The sequence below is a fragment of the Trachymyrmex cornetzi genome, unplaced genomic scaffold (genome assembly GCF_001594075.2).
Source record: "Trachymyrmex cornetzi isolate Tcor2-1 unplaced genomic scaffold, Tcor1.1 scaffold16, whole genome shotgun sequence".
Taxonomy (NCBI): domain Eukaryota; kingdom Metazoa; phylum Arthropoda; class Insecta; order Hymenoptera; family Formicidae; genus Trachymyrmex; species Trachymyrmex cornetzi.
Window position 1 is genome coordinate 5,783,821 of NW_017296201.1, and position 13,439 is coordinate 5,797,259.

Sequence of the window (13,439 nt, forward strand, 5' to 3'; positions counted from 1 at the left end):
TATTCAGGTGTATTGGAACGAGAATGTCATAAATTAATATTTTTTTAAATGCGGTATTTTGACATTGCCGGATATGTATCGTATCGAATCGAGAATGATGGACATGAAGCAGGAATAGAGACCGATAAAGACAGGGCAAAATAGAAATAAAGTTATACAAATTATTACTATACATAGTATAATAAAAAATTTACACGTTTGATGATCGAGAGACGTCTTGATAGTATTGCTACGTTGAATACATACGAAAGTGTTTAATAGAATGCCGCAAATTTTTAAATTAGAAAATATATAATTTACGGATCACCGGAGAAAGAAAGAGAAAGAGACAAGGCTACGTCTCAAGACTGAGCAGCTGCTGATGCCTCTCATGGGCGCTAGTGATGACGTAGTCGGTCCAAAAGCCGCCGATAGCTTTCTCGACTATTTTCGCCTCATTCCCTATGGAAATGTGAGCCTGGATTCTCCGGCCAATTTCATCTCTTCGTTGTGAAAGGGGTCTCAAATTTTACAGATTCTGCAGCTGATGATGAGATCCAAAAGATCACCTTGTCGGACCGGACTCTCTTGCTATTCGTCAGAGTTATGTAGTAGGGAAGAAAAATAGATCGGTATTTTTAGATTGTTTGTGTCTCTTCGCTTTGACCGGGGTCAGCTCCGGTTGCTTCTGCTCTTATCAAAAGTCTAAAACATTTCAAATATTTCTGCACTCTAATCGCCTCGTACTACTCCTTCCCTCTTTTTCATCGCGTTTTCATCTCTCTTAAATCCGTTACAAGATATTTTGCTGGAACATGTATCTTATGCACAATCTATTTCTCATTCTATCTTACTTTCTAAATTCTTCGTGGTAGAATCTCAACATAAAGAATAAAAATTAAGCCAGTCTTGAAAATGTTTTTTCAATTTTTAAGAGTGAGATTTCATTCTTCACAGTGAAATTTATGGACAATTCTAAGCAAAATCTACGTGTTCTCGTAAAACTTGTAAGAACTTATGACTAGCATTCTAATTTTATGCGTACGTATCGTAAGCCGTACAATTATTCGTAAATATCTACGATTTCTTATAAATTTTATGGCTAGTAAGAAGCTGCCTGTAAAAGTATTGTATTAGGTGTTAAACTTAATTCCGTTTTTCGTCTCCAAAATTGATTTGTTTCGAAGGGAAGATGAATGAATACCTTAATCAAAGTAATTTCCTCCATTTTCTACTTTATTAATAATTAATAATACTTTATTAATAATACTTTGATTAAAGTATATCCCTTCGAAACAAATCAATTTTGGAGACGAAAAACGGTAGGAATTAAGTTTAACACCTAATATAAAGGTGTAAGCATTTAAAAATTCTTACAAGTCTTACAGGAATATGTTACGAGTCTTACGATTCTGCTTAGAATTTAGGCATTACTCTAAAAGTTAGAGAGTACAATTAAACACCATCCTGAATATGGTTGATTATATTCTTACTTAAGAATCTCTAGGGCCGATATTCATAGTCCATTCTTATTTCAAGACTGTCTTAAGTAATATCTTAACACACTAATACTGCCCTCTGATTGGTTCGCGACTTCTTAAGACTGTACTTGAGACGGTCTTGAATATAAAATTCAACTATGAATACCGGCCTAGCTGAAACTAAGCAATGATTTAATCTGAGATGAGTGAAATCACACGGTGCGGAATAGGACTGCGGAATAGAGTGCGTCATTGTGTCCTAAACCGTAAAGTCACCTAAACCGTGTTTTTGTAATAAACCGTCGTATTTTGAGAGGTTAAAATAATTTGATGCTGATTGATATAATGGAATCACGTAATGTTGAGAAGACGAATGAAGCAAAATGACAAAATCTAAGTGCGTAAATATAGATATTAAGATAAAAAAACAATGACGCATTACGTGCGATTTCAGCGTACCCTGTTCACATGATGCAGAAAAATGATAATAAATGCGTTAAAGCAGTTAAAAAAATTGTTATGAGATTGTAAATATTAATTGTAAAATATTAAATATTACAACAGTGATAATTATTTTTACAATTTGATAAATTATATTTTATTTTAATAAGCAAATTATTAACATATATATAAAGTTAGTAGTGATTAAATGATATTCATCCTGGATGCATCTTTGACGCGCTATGTGAACATAGTACACAAAACTTGCGTGATGGAAAAGTGCGGAATAGTACTGATTGGTTGCTTCAATGACATTCTCTATTCCGCAGTCCTATTCCACACCGTGTGATTTCATCCTTAATGGATCGGAAACTCATAAGATTACTTGAAACAGAAAATCTATCATAGTAACGAATATCGAATTTTAATCTTACCTGATGTGAATCCATATTTAATATCAAGAAATTACTTTTCAGCAGCGCGTATGTCTTTATTTCTTTATAGTTATGACTTTTTGCATTTATTTAAATTAATCGTACAATCAAGCATGCAAAGGATGCACTAAATAAATAATATGTACTTTTTTCTCTTTTATATTTATATCACTTTCTGCAATAAGTGCGCTTTTAATTATAATAGATATTACGACTCTTTGTGTGTGCCATCTGTAATTACAATAAGGAATAGACAGTTTTATTCGTGATGATGATGGATGCCTATATAAAAAATATATAGCACTTCGGAAGTTACAGAATTTTTGTAACTTTGCGACATTATGAAGGTTTCATAATTCTGACAACCCGACGATAAGTTCGATAATAACGATGGAAATGTTATGGAAGGTGATCTTTTCTGAGTTAGTGTCGTACATATAAGAGTCGTAATAATAAAATTCACATTAATCTTTCACGGAACAGTCAAGGAAGGGGAGAGGAAAGCGAGTGAGAGAGGGAGAGAGAGAGAGAGAGAGAGAGAGAGAGAGAGAAGGATATTGAATGGCATGGTCGCTCGTCGTGCTTCAGCCCAGAATTGCGGAACTATTTATGACTCCAGTCCATTTGTCGAACGTCACGAGGGATTTCCGGAAATTGCTTTAAACGCGTAATGGCACGTCCGCTCTCGGAGTTTACCGATCGGGTCACCAGCTGTCATAATAAAAACGTTGATATTGTCCGCGATAGCACCACCGCTGTGCGTGACTGTTGCGAATTGACGAGAACGATCGGTAGACGCGCCTGGTAGATAGACATTTCTTCGCAAAACGATTTTCGACAATTACAAGAATCATACGCCTAAAGTAAATTCTGCCTTTAAATTAAGCTTTTACATCGACCGTCTTACTTCACAGAAAGTAAAACTTTCCAGTGCACATATTGCAAATTTTTAGACTAATTCATATAATAAAAGATACATTAGAATACAGTCATAATTATGTACAATACATGTACTTATAGTCTGAAGGAATAAATTAAAATTACGATAAGTTTTGTTTCCAATATATAACGCGATATCATTTTTTTTCTCGTGTACGACGAAGGGGTAATCACTTAATGTAATCGTGGGACAGAGTCCTCGAAATCATTATAAAATTCATATGAAATCTCTACGTATAATCCGATAATTACATATGCAATCACGAGAAATCATTATATAATATTAAAATTAATTAATAAAATCGTATATTTTACCAAATTACTTCATATATAGTGAAAAAAATTATTTGTAATCAGATGAAATCATATAAAATTATGTAATCTGCGGGATAATATTTCAGCGATTACTCCCTCGGTGTACGAATACTCACTTCCGCATTATAAAGCTAAAAGTTGATACTTTTACGTGGTATGAACGAAATTCAGAAAAAATTTGCTGTAGGTACTGCAACATCATAAAAATCTTCAAAATAATTGTTTTTGACATTATTCTACTCAAAATTCCATTTTGAGGATCGAATTTCGATAACGAATTTGTGTTCAGTAAACAAAAACACGATTTATACCTTATAAAAAAAAATTAGATTTTATCGTATAGTGATATCCATGATATTTTGTGTGTAGTTTGGTTGTGATAAAGAAACATATAATATGCAACGAAACTATATATGCAGAGGCAATTACTTACACTTAGCGTGGTAACAACACAACCTGAAGGCATTCCTGGTACCACCTAAATTCTTCTAGAAGTTTGGCGTACGTTTCAGCAAAGCTGAAATTATTAACCGCAACTCCCATATTGTGTCTCGTGCAGAACTGGGTGGCATAATTAAGAGGACTCCCGCTGTCGTTGACTAGCACGTGACTCGACCTCGGTACGGCCTGGCACATACATTTACAGACATGCAAACCGACGCTGTGAAACTGACGACGTGTCTTAGGTTCGGCTTTACTCGGCTATCTGGATCTAGTTACGAATTTGCATTATAGGATAGACCGTCAGGAGTTTCTCCGCAAAATTGGAAGAGCTTTCGTGCATTCGCTTAAATTTTTGTCGTGTCGGTTGTTCATTTAGAAAGGAAAAAAAAAATAAAATCTTTAAATTTCTAAATGAAATTATTTTTAGGAAAAAAAATTCTATCTCTAGAGAAATGCTGATTAGCTCTGTAATATTCTCGAGTTCAAGGTACTTTCCCGTGTTTATTTTTATATTTTTTACACGTTCGAGAATATTCGCTCTCTGAATATAACACATAAAATATATACGCTATGTTTATGTTTGAAAAAATATTACACAAAAAGATAGTTGTTTGCTAAAGCATTTAAAAATTTAACTAGCTACAGATCTAAAAATAATTTTATTGAACCATCAAAGTTATATAAATTTTAAACTGGTTGCTAGAATGTCAAAACCTTTTCCAGCATTATTTCTCATTGAGATTCCTACAATTTTTTTGATGGTTCAGCAAAGTTATTTTCAGATCTGTATCTAGTTAAATTTTTATAAACTATTTTTAGATACAGTAAATCATTCTTCCCGTGTATACGCAACTTCTGGTTACGCGAATACATTAAAGTTTCGTGACGCACGAATTTCGCGTCGCGCAAGCAGTCAAAATGCTTCGCAGATGGTGGGATGATGGGGTTAGAAATGCACGATGCGCAAAGGCATTAAGGGTGCACCAGTCAACGCTGCGTGGTATGCTGGTGCAACGTGAGAATGCAGAGGTATTACAAGCGAGACTCTTAACATCGCCTTTAATATGACAGCACACGCAACGCGTTGCGGTTTAGTACGGACATGTTTATTTAGTAGTTCACCCTGAAGAGGGTCATCCCGGGTATGCGGAAATAGACGACGATACCACCTGAGGGTTGAGGAAGCTTTAAAGGTGCATGGGTGTGGTGGTGAATGAGAAGAGGAGAAGAGATGCGAAGGGAGTCAGAGAGACCAAACCGCGGCTATCGCATCCTGTAAATCATGTATAATTGTAATTTATACCACGCATCAGCCTATGTTAATTATAACGCAGCGTCACGCCTCGACCACGATGAAACGAGTTTACGAACGTACAACGGTAGAATTTACGAGCTTTGCGGATGGAGATCCAGAGGGTGTTCGGTCGTATTCGCTCTCGAATATTCCCTTTTTTCCCTTTTTGTTCGCATCTACCTTTTCTTTTCTCTTTACCTCCCTCTCTCTCTCTCTCCCTCTCTCTTTCTCTCTTTCTTTCTTTCTCTAGCTATCTCTCTACCTCTCTTTTTGCCGGCGTGACGCAATATCTCGCGGATAGTCCAAACAGTCCGCGCAAACGTAATGAACGACCTTCGGAGCTTTTCCAACCAACGTGAGTCCATCGGTGGATAAACTACGAAATATTATCCCGTCGCATTCCGTCCCGGGATTGTCATCTGACGTGCATGTACGCAGCGAGAATGGGATACTTGGCGATGTACACCGTGTGAGTTATGAGCGAATAAATGCAGTTTTATTCTTTTCTCGTAATTCTACGAGACATCGAAGACTCGCTCGGTATAGACGCGCCATAACGTCATTTACAAATGTGTATCACGTTTTATAGACAAAATTTTAATTAAAACTCTTATCATATTCATACATGGACGAGCGTTTATGATAAGTCATTTAAAATGAGATGAGCAATGTGAATACGAAACGTGATATCTATATATAAGAGCGTACGACGAACATATCCCGAAACATAGTTATAGAAAATTCTACACGCTCCGCTATGATTTTGCGATACGCATATTTTCAACTGGTCGAACGAAATTTTCGCAATTCCAATTTTTCCTTCATCTTCGCCGCTCGTATCCGACCGAATGCACTCGCAGCGTTTGGGCTTTGGCACTTTAGTGCAGATACGAGCGACATACTGCGTATAAGCGCACACAAACGCGAATTCGATGCAATCGGCACAGAATAGCATAAGAGAGCACTCGAGAGCAGCGAGCTCTACCTCCCGGCGGTAAATGGCTGGCGAAGCACCGGACATTCGATGCCTCCGAAGCTCATCGGTTCGCAGCTGACGTGTACAAGGAAATGGCATTTAACGGATTAAAATCAGCCGTCCAAAGAGCTAACGTGCAAGAGCTCGATAACGGCCGATTGTAGTTGGATTTTTGTGCATTCGATTTTTCACCGAGATCGCCGATCAGGCGGCAACGTCCAACTTATCGATTTCATTATATATAAAACCGTCAATCTCAATGCAAATTATTTTGTTATATATAGTTTTGCTGGCGATGAGAAATTATTTATAGATAAGAATGATCACAATGTGTATAATTAAAAATTATCTATGCTATCGTATACTTATGGAAGAAAATCACTTCTTCTTCTAATCCTTTGGGCCGGGGAGGGGGGGGGGGGGGGGGGGAAAAGAAATTCTAAAAAAAATGATTTTTAAAGAAATAAATACAAACTATTTATTTACGTGTAGCACTATATACTAAGCATCGAACAAAGCGAAACTGACAACTTGATATTTGATATCCATAAACGCGTTCCCTGAAAAGAGAACACGAGCCGATGAAGTTCGTTATATTTCATCTAACTTTCAAGGATCAAAGTTGGACGTGTCGTCGACCCCTGAAAAAAAGGGTTAACGAAAGCCGATGTTATCTGTATGAAATATACCATGTAGAACCGCACAATATTTTACCTCGCAGCGATGTGGTTGCCTTTTTCGCATTGAGTGATACCATATCGAGAAGCATAACGAGATTTTGGGATCGATGACGCTAACCATAGGCGCCATCATTGAATTTGCTAACGAGACCCGTGACGATATACCATGGCATCGACTCAGCGGAACTGTCATTAAAAAAAGCCAGTTATAGCGGACCGCCTAGGTTGGGGAGAAAAACACGCGGTCTCGCGATTGCGGCAAACGAAGCCACTTTGAAACGGCGAACATAATCGATACGTCTGCCGTACGGGCAAACGAAACGGATGGAAAAAGCTGAACGCGGATTAAGCCGTGGCGCGCAATGTCGTTGACAATTCAGCGAGGTGAAAATGTTTTGCCGGCGTATCTGGTTGCGCCAGCTGTTCCGTATATAGCACCAAACCACGCCAATAGCTACGTGCATTGGGAAAGATAATTCGATGTGTAACGAATTGCTTTTTGACGAACTTTCGTGTTTCGTACGTCCTTCTAGCGATTGCAACCATGTCGACTAAACGATTCGTATCGATAATTGGTAATACTTGGCGAATTACTTTACCGCGTATAAAGTTTTAATGACTTCCAATTATACGACCTCCAATTATGAGATGTCTATTTCTTACTTCGATATAGTCACTTATCGATAAGAAATTCGCGCAATTTTATCTTTACATTTAAATTTACTTCGAAGACATTTTGATACAAAGAAGATGCTTTAAATAATTTAAAGATAATTATGGATAATGATTAATTCTACTATAATTAAGTTACTTTTTCTTTATCTATTTAAACTACATTTGTATTACTCCAGTATATAAAAATTATTAATTGTGAATATTAATTGCAATTTGTTAATTTATATAATTACGCTGCATATATCATATGAAATTAAATTATTTGCAATTTTGTTTCTAATACAATAATTTTTAAACGCAGGAATGAAATATTGATAGAATATGAAAATTATACACATACACGTTCTTCTACATACAGTTATAAATTTGTTATTATTATATTACGTCACAAATAATTTTTACAGCATCATATAAAGTAAAGTACTTTATAGTAAAGTACGGCAGAAATTTTTGAGAGATGGGTGATTAAAATGGATCATTAAAATAATTCATATGCGTGTGCGTGAAATATGAAGCTGTCCTTATGGAAAGCATTAGACTTCGCTATGCTAATGGCGCTCTAATGTGGTCTCATTCAAATACACACAAATTTACTGTAATTTTCTTCGGCTTAATCATCTAGGTCATTAATATTTAATGACGTTTTGACATTGATCCGCAATTATACGAGACTATTCTTTTAACGGACGTTAACATGCATAAAAGATTCTTGTTCTCATTAATCAGAATTATTAATAAAATTAATACACTATTTATCGTCTACTAGTATAATGTTGATTGTTATATACATATCGCAAGAAAAGGTTACGATGCAATTATTTCATATGGATAAATTATAATACACGAATATGTTTACAATTTGAATTATAATAACTTCTCGATGAATATTAAGTAAAAATAATATTAAAAAAAACGATAAGTTATAATAACCGTTTTTATAATTGAAAAAATGTGTACTTGACTACATCAATCATGCTTATCTTTATTCAAGTCTTCCTTTAAATGACAGTCCGTTATCTAAAATAATTTGACAGCTAATCGACATTTCTTGCGCAAAGTAACTTCTTCGGCTAAAGGCCGTATTATTCGACAACTGAATAAGAATTAATTCGGTTATAAAAAGGACAGCAAGAAAAGATTACCGATTGTACAATCATTTTATGTAGATAAATGTTAACACACGAAAAAATTTACAATTTGAATTATAATAACTTTTTGATGATAACTAAATAAAAATATTAAAAAATACATCAATAGTGTTGTAATAAGTATTTTTATCGTTGAGAAATGTATGTATCTGACTGCATCAATTATCGTGCTCTACTTTATTTAAAATCTTTCTTTAAATGTCTGTCGTTTGTCATTAAAATAATTTGACAGCTAATCGACATTCCTTGCACAGAGTATAACTTCTTTGACCAAAGGTCGTATTATTCGACAACCGAATAAGAATTGATTCAGTTATGAAAAGACAGAAAGAAAAATTACGATTATACAATCATTTTATATAGATAAAATGATAACACACGAAAAAATTTACAATTTGAATTATAATAACTTTTTGATGGTTACAAAATAAAAATATTAAAAAATACATCAATAGTATTGTAATAAGTTTTTATCGTTGAGAAATGTATGTATCTGATTGCATCAATTATCGTGTTCGTCTTTATTTGATCTTTCTTTAAATGTCTGTCGTTTGTCATTAAAATAATTTGACAGCTAATCGACATTCTTCGCGAAGAGTACCGGCAAACATCGTATTATTCGAGCGAACAAGAATTGATCCAGTTATGAAACTTATGAAAAGGTCAATTTCACCTCGTCGAGCTACTGGCGTCGTTAAATCTGATTGCCGCAGCGTCGCAATAGCGTCGCAATTCTTCTCGACGGCGGCTACCGCGCATTCACGATTAACGGCGAATGCATGCCAGCCGCGTCTGCATTCTGTTTGGCCCGGCGCTAACGAACTATGAATTCCAAAAGTAAAGAAGTAAAAACAAAAAAGAACACAAAAGAGAAGCGTGCGACAGAACAGTTATCCTGCGCGGATGGCCAAAAGTGTGGTCGGAACTCGATGAATTATTCACATCTATTCTTCGTTCAACCGATTCCGTACGCCATGAGAGGCGCAGCGTACAACTACGAGTGGCCGATTTGCGCGACTGATTCGCGATAACGACGGTACCAGAAATGGAAATTCCGTTCGCAGCTCGTCCAACTGGACGTATTCGACTTAGGGAGGTTCCGCACACGCGTGCCTGCACGCGTGTGATGGCACATGAAGTAGCGAGGAGCTTCGCGTGCACTCACGCCTCCGGCGTGATGTAAATTGGCGAACGTAAATACGGTCCATACGCTCCGCAAGACCGTACGTACACGTACATACACACATTACACACGGAGGATCGGCAGGTTTATCTGAGGCATAACCCGACGACCCGCATTAATTGTCGTCGTCAATCAGAGGAACCCGTCACCACTGACGGAATGCGATTAATATCGATCAGCTTGGGTCTCTACCGTGAACGAGCGATATCGACCTTATGGAGAATCAAGTTGCTCACAGTAATGGTTTCCGCGCGATACGATGTTTATAATGTTGCGAACGGAAACTGCTCAAGCGCGTATACAAGCCATGCAAGGAAGTTTCAGAGGAAGAAAGGCTCCATTCATTTTATTAAAGCACTTATTTTCTATGATTATATAAAACGAGAAGTCGACAATTTGACATTTAATAAAATAACTTTTCAGCAAACAAACTGTTTACAAGTTATTTATATTTTGACGTTAAAATGACGTATTTCACGTCAAAATGATGGTAAATAATGTCAGTTGTTTGCTGAGTTATCATGATTTGTGAAATATACAATTTATACATGCATACTATGTACATTATTCAATGACTCATTGGCTGGTATTCTAGTATTTCGATATTCCCGTAATCCTCTTATTTTAGGACCATTTTAAATAATGTCTCAAGATGTTAAAACAGTTCCATATGATTTATGACATGCCAAGACTGTCTATGAATATCGGTCAATGAATTGTTAAACAATGTACTTATCATATATAACCGACTATATTCTTCCAATGTGTTGTTTTCATTCGTAGTTGGTATTATTTCATTAACAATTTTAGTATAATTATAGCGAACAGAAAGTTCACGTGAGAAAATTTCTTGAAGGATGAAGATTTTCGTCTAGGGTTTACGATTTCTATCTTCCGACACGTGAAAGTCAAAGATTCAGCGAATTTCTCATCAGGTCGTGGTAAATGGAAGCTGATTAGGAACGACTCGGCGAAATTATCTCCATAATCCGTTTCTAATGCGGATTGAAGGGATTGCACTCAAATAGGATTCACTTCTAAATTTAAAGACGGACCTTACGCTGAAGATCGTCTTTGCCCGATCTTTATCGGTGTTCTCGCTGTGTCACTGATCAGATCCACTTTCGTCATTTGGTATAAATTAGCGAGTGATCGGGCACAAATGCATGCAAAAAAGATGAATTGAATTCGGCCGTGATGAATCTTGCTCTGGAAATTAATTTCACGAGAAGCCAACTCGGATTGTTTAATGAGAGACGCGTTGGTGAATAGTCATCCCCATTTCATTGTCAAACTGGATTACGTAAGCCGCGAAAGCTAGATTCTTGGGATTTATGCAGGAATTATGACGATGCGATAATCTCAACAAAAATAGTTGAATTAAAAAATATATGGTTATTACAACTTTAAATAAGAGAAACTTTACATTATAATTCGAATAAAAAAATTTTGACTAATTATTTGATGATGGGAATGTTTCTATAAGTAGCTAGAAATTAAAATTGTAAAATTAAATTGTTAAATTAAAATTGTTAAATCTTGTTACATAACATTATAAATAGATCTCCCTGAAGCAAATGAGTTTCCGCTAGGATGTACTTGATATAGTGCAAGAACAGATTTACGTGCTGCCTATATCAGTAAAGATGAATAGTAATTCAGAAAGCTGACATGGCGTAACAATATGCATTTCGTTACTGAGTAGAATACAACGTAAATGCACACGGAATGTATATTAGGCGCATATCTATGTATAGTATAGCTTAACTTCTCATTAACCTAAATATCTTAACAAACAAATGCGAGTTACGGTACATCATATGAATAATTGTATTCATATATGATAGTAATACACACATATAGTAATAATACATCTCTCTCTTCTACCTTATTCCTACCTATGTTATTCTGCACAAGATGTTTCTAAGACTGAATAATAATCAAATTAACGCTAAAAACATAACGTTATTATTATCTTGAAAAGATCTTAAGGAAAAGCGTATAAAAAATCCAAATCTAAGCACACAGATTTAAAGATAATTTGGCTCATTTCATTATTGAAGCTTTTTAGATTGAGATTTCTCCAAGCTTTTGCGTTAATTAGGTTTTGAATTAATTATATTTATATAGTGTATGGAGCTTTTCCAAAATGTGTTTTATGTTACATTATATTATAAATAATATAATGTAATATTTTAAGTACCCATGACTATTCTCAAATATGATTTGTCCTTACAAATGTGAGATATAATCTCAGATATAATCTCTGTAGGAAATGATTAAAATTAGATTTATACTTTTTTTTCATAATTTTTTTTTATTTAATAATATTCATCTACAGCAACAGTAATTACGTCGATAGAAATAATAATACAAAAATTATTCGATAAAACGATTAATGATTATTATTTTATTACTTGTTTCTATCAATCTTTTTTCTCGTAAAAAATCTTCTGTAATCTAAGTTCATCGACGTATTAGTGATCCTTCGTTAAAGATTACAAACGTCAACGTTCAGGGGGCAATCCTCTTTTCTAAATTAGCCACCTCAATTGCACTCGTCTACCCATACCACGGTAGTACAGGTCCATTATCGTCGCGGATACCGACCCTCTCTCGGCGAGTGGGGTGGATTCTTCTTTCTTTACGACGGCGGTTTTGGCAACAAGCTCGTCGTAAATTCGGCAGATAATTCTTCCACCCTGGCGTTAACCTACATTAAGAACAATTTATCACGATTTATAACTTTACGGTATTCGGTGTCTTCTGACGGCTAAGTTTATCTTCGCGAATTCTACAAGTGTGTATTTACCAAGTATGAGTAGCATTCCGGTAAATAGTATTCGGAAAAAATTTGCGGAAGTTAAAGTGGTTTCCCAGATCTCGTAATGGAAGCTGAAAAATATCATCATCGTTGATTTTTTGTTATCGGATACTTATCCTATTCCTTGGCGATCACGGAAAGGAGAGTATACTTTTGGAGCTCTATTATACTGAAATCCGGTGCCAATGGTTCCTAAAATTCATTAAATTCGAATTGTTGCTTTCTTCACCGTTACAGCATTTTCGAAGTAAAACTAGATACGTGTCTATTGTATCAGATGTGTCAAATTTAATTATTAATATAATTGATATATATATGGCGAATATAAATATTATTATAATAGTTATTGCTGATAAAGAACTTAATCATCGATATTAGCATAATGTCCATTAAGTCCATTAAAGATATCATATCTGTTCACGGTTAATCGATCTCAACAGTGCCAAACTCAACAGTCATGTAAAAATTAACATTATTAATCATTTGCGAGAGGAACGACAGTTTCCTAGTAGACGTCATAATTATCAACTTTGCGGAATAATTATCGTGAACCACGAACTCGAACGGATATACGACGGCATGAACGCGAGGCGAATTGTTCCTTTCGTCGCGTCAACGTTACACGA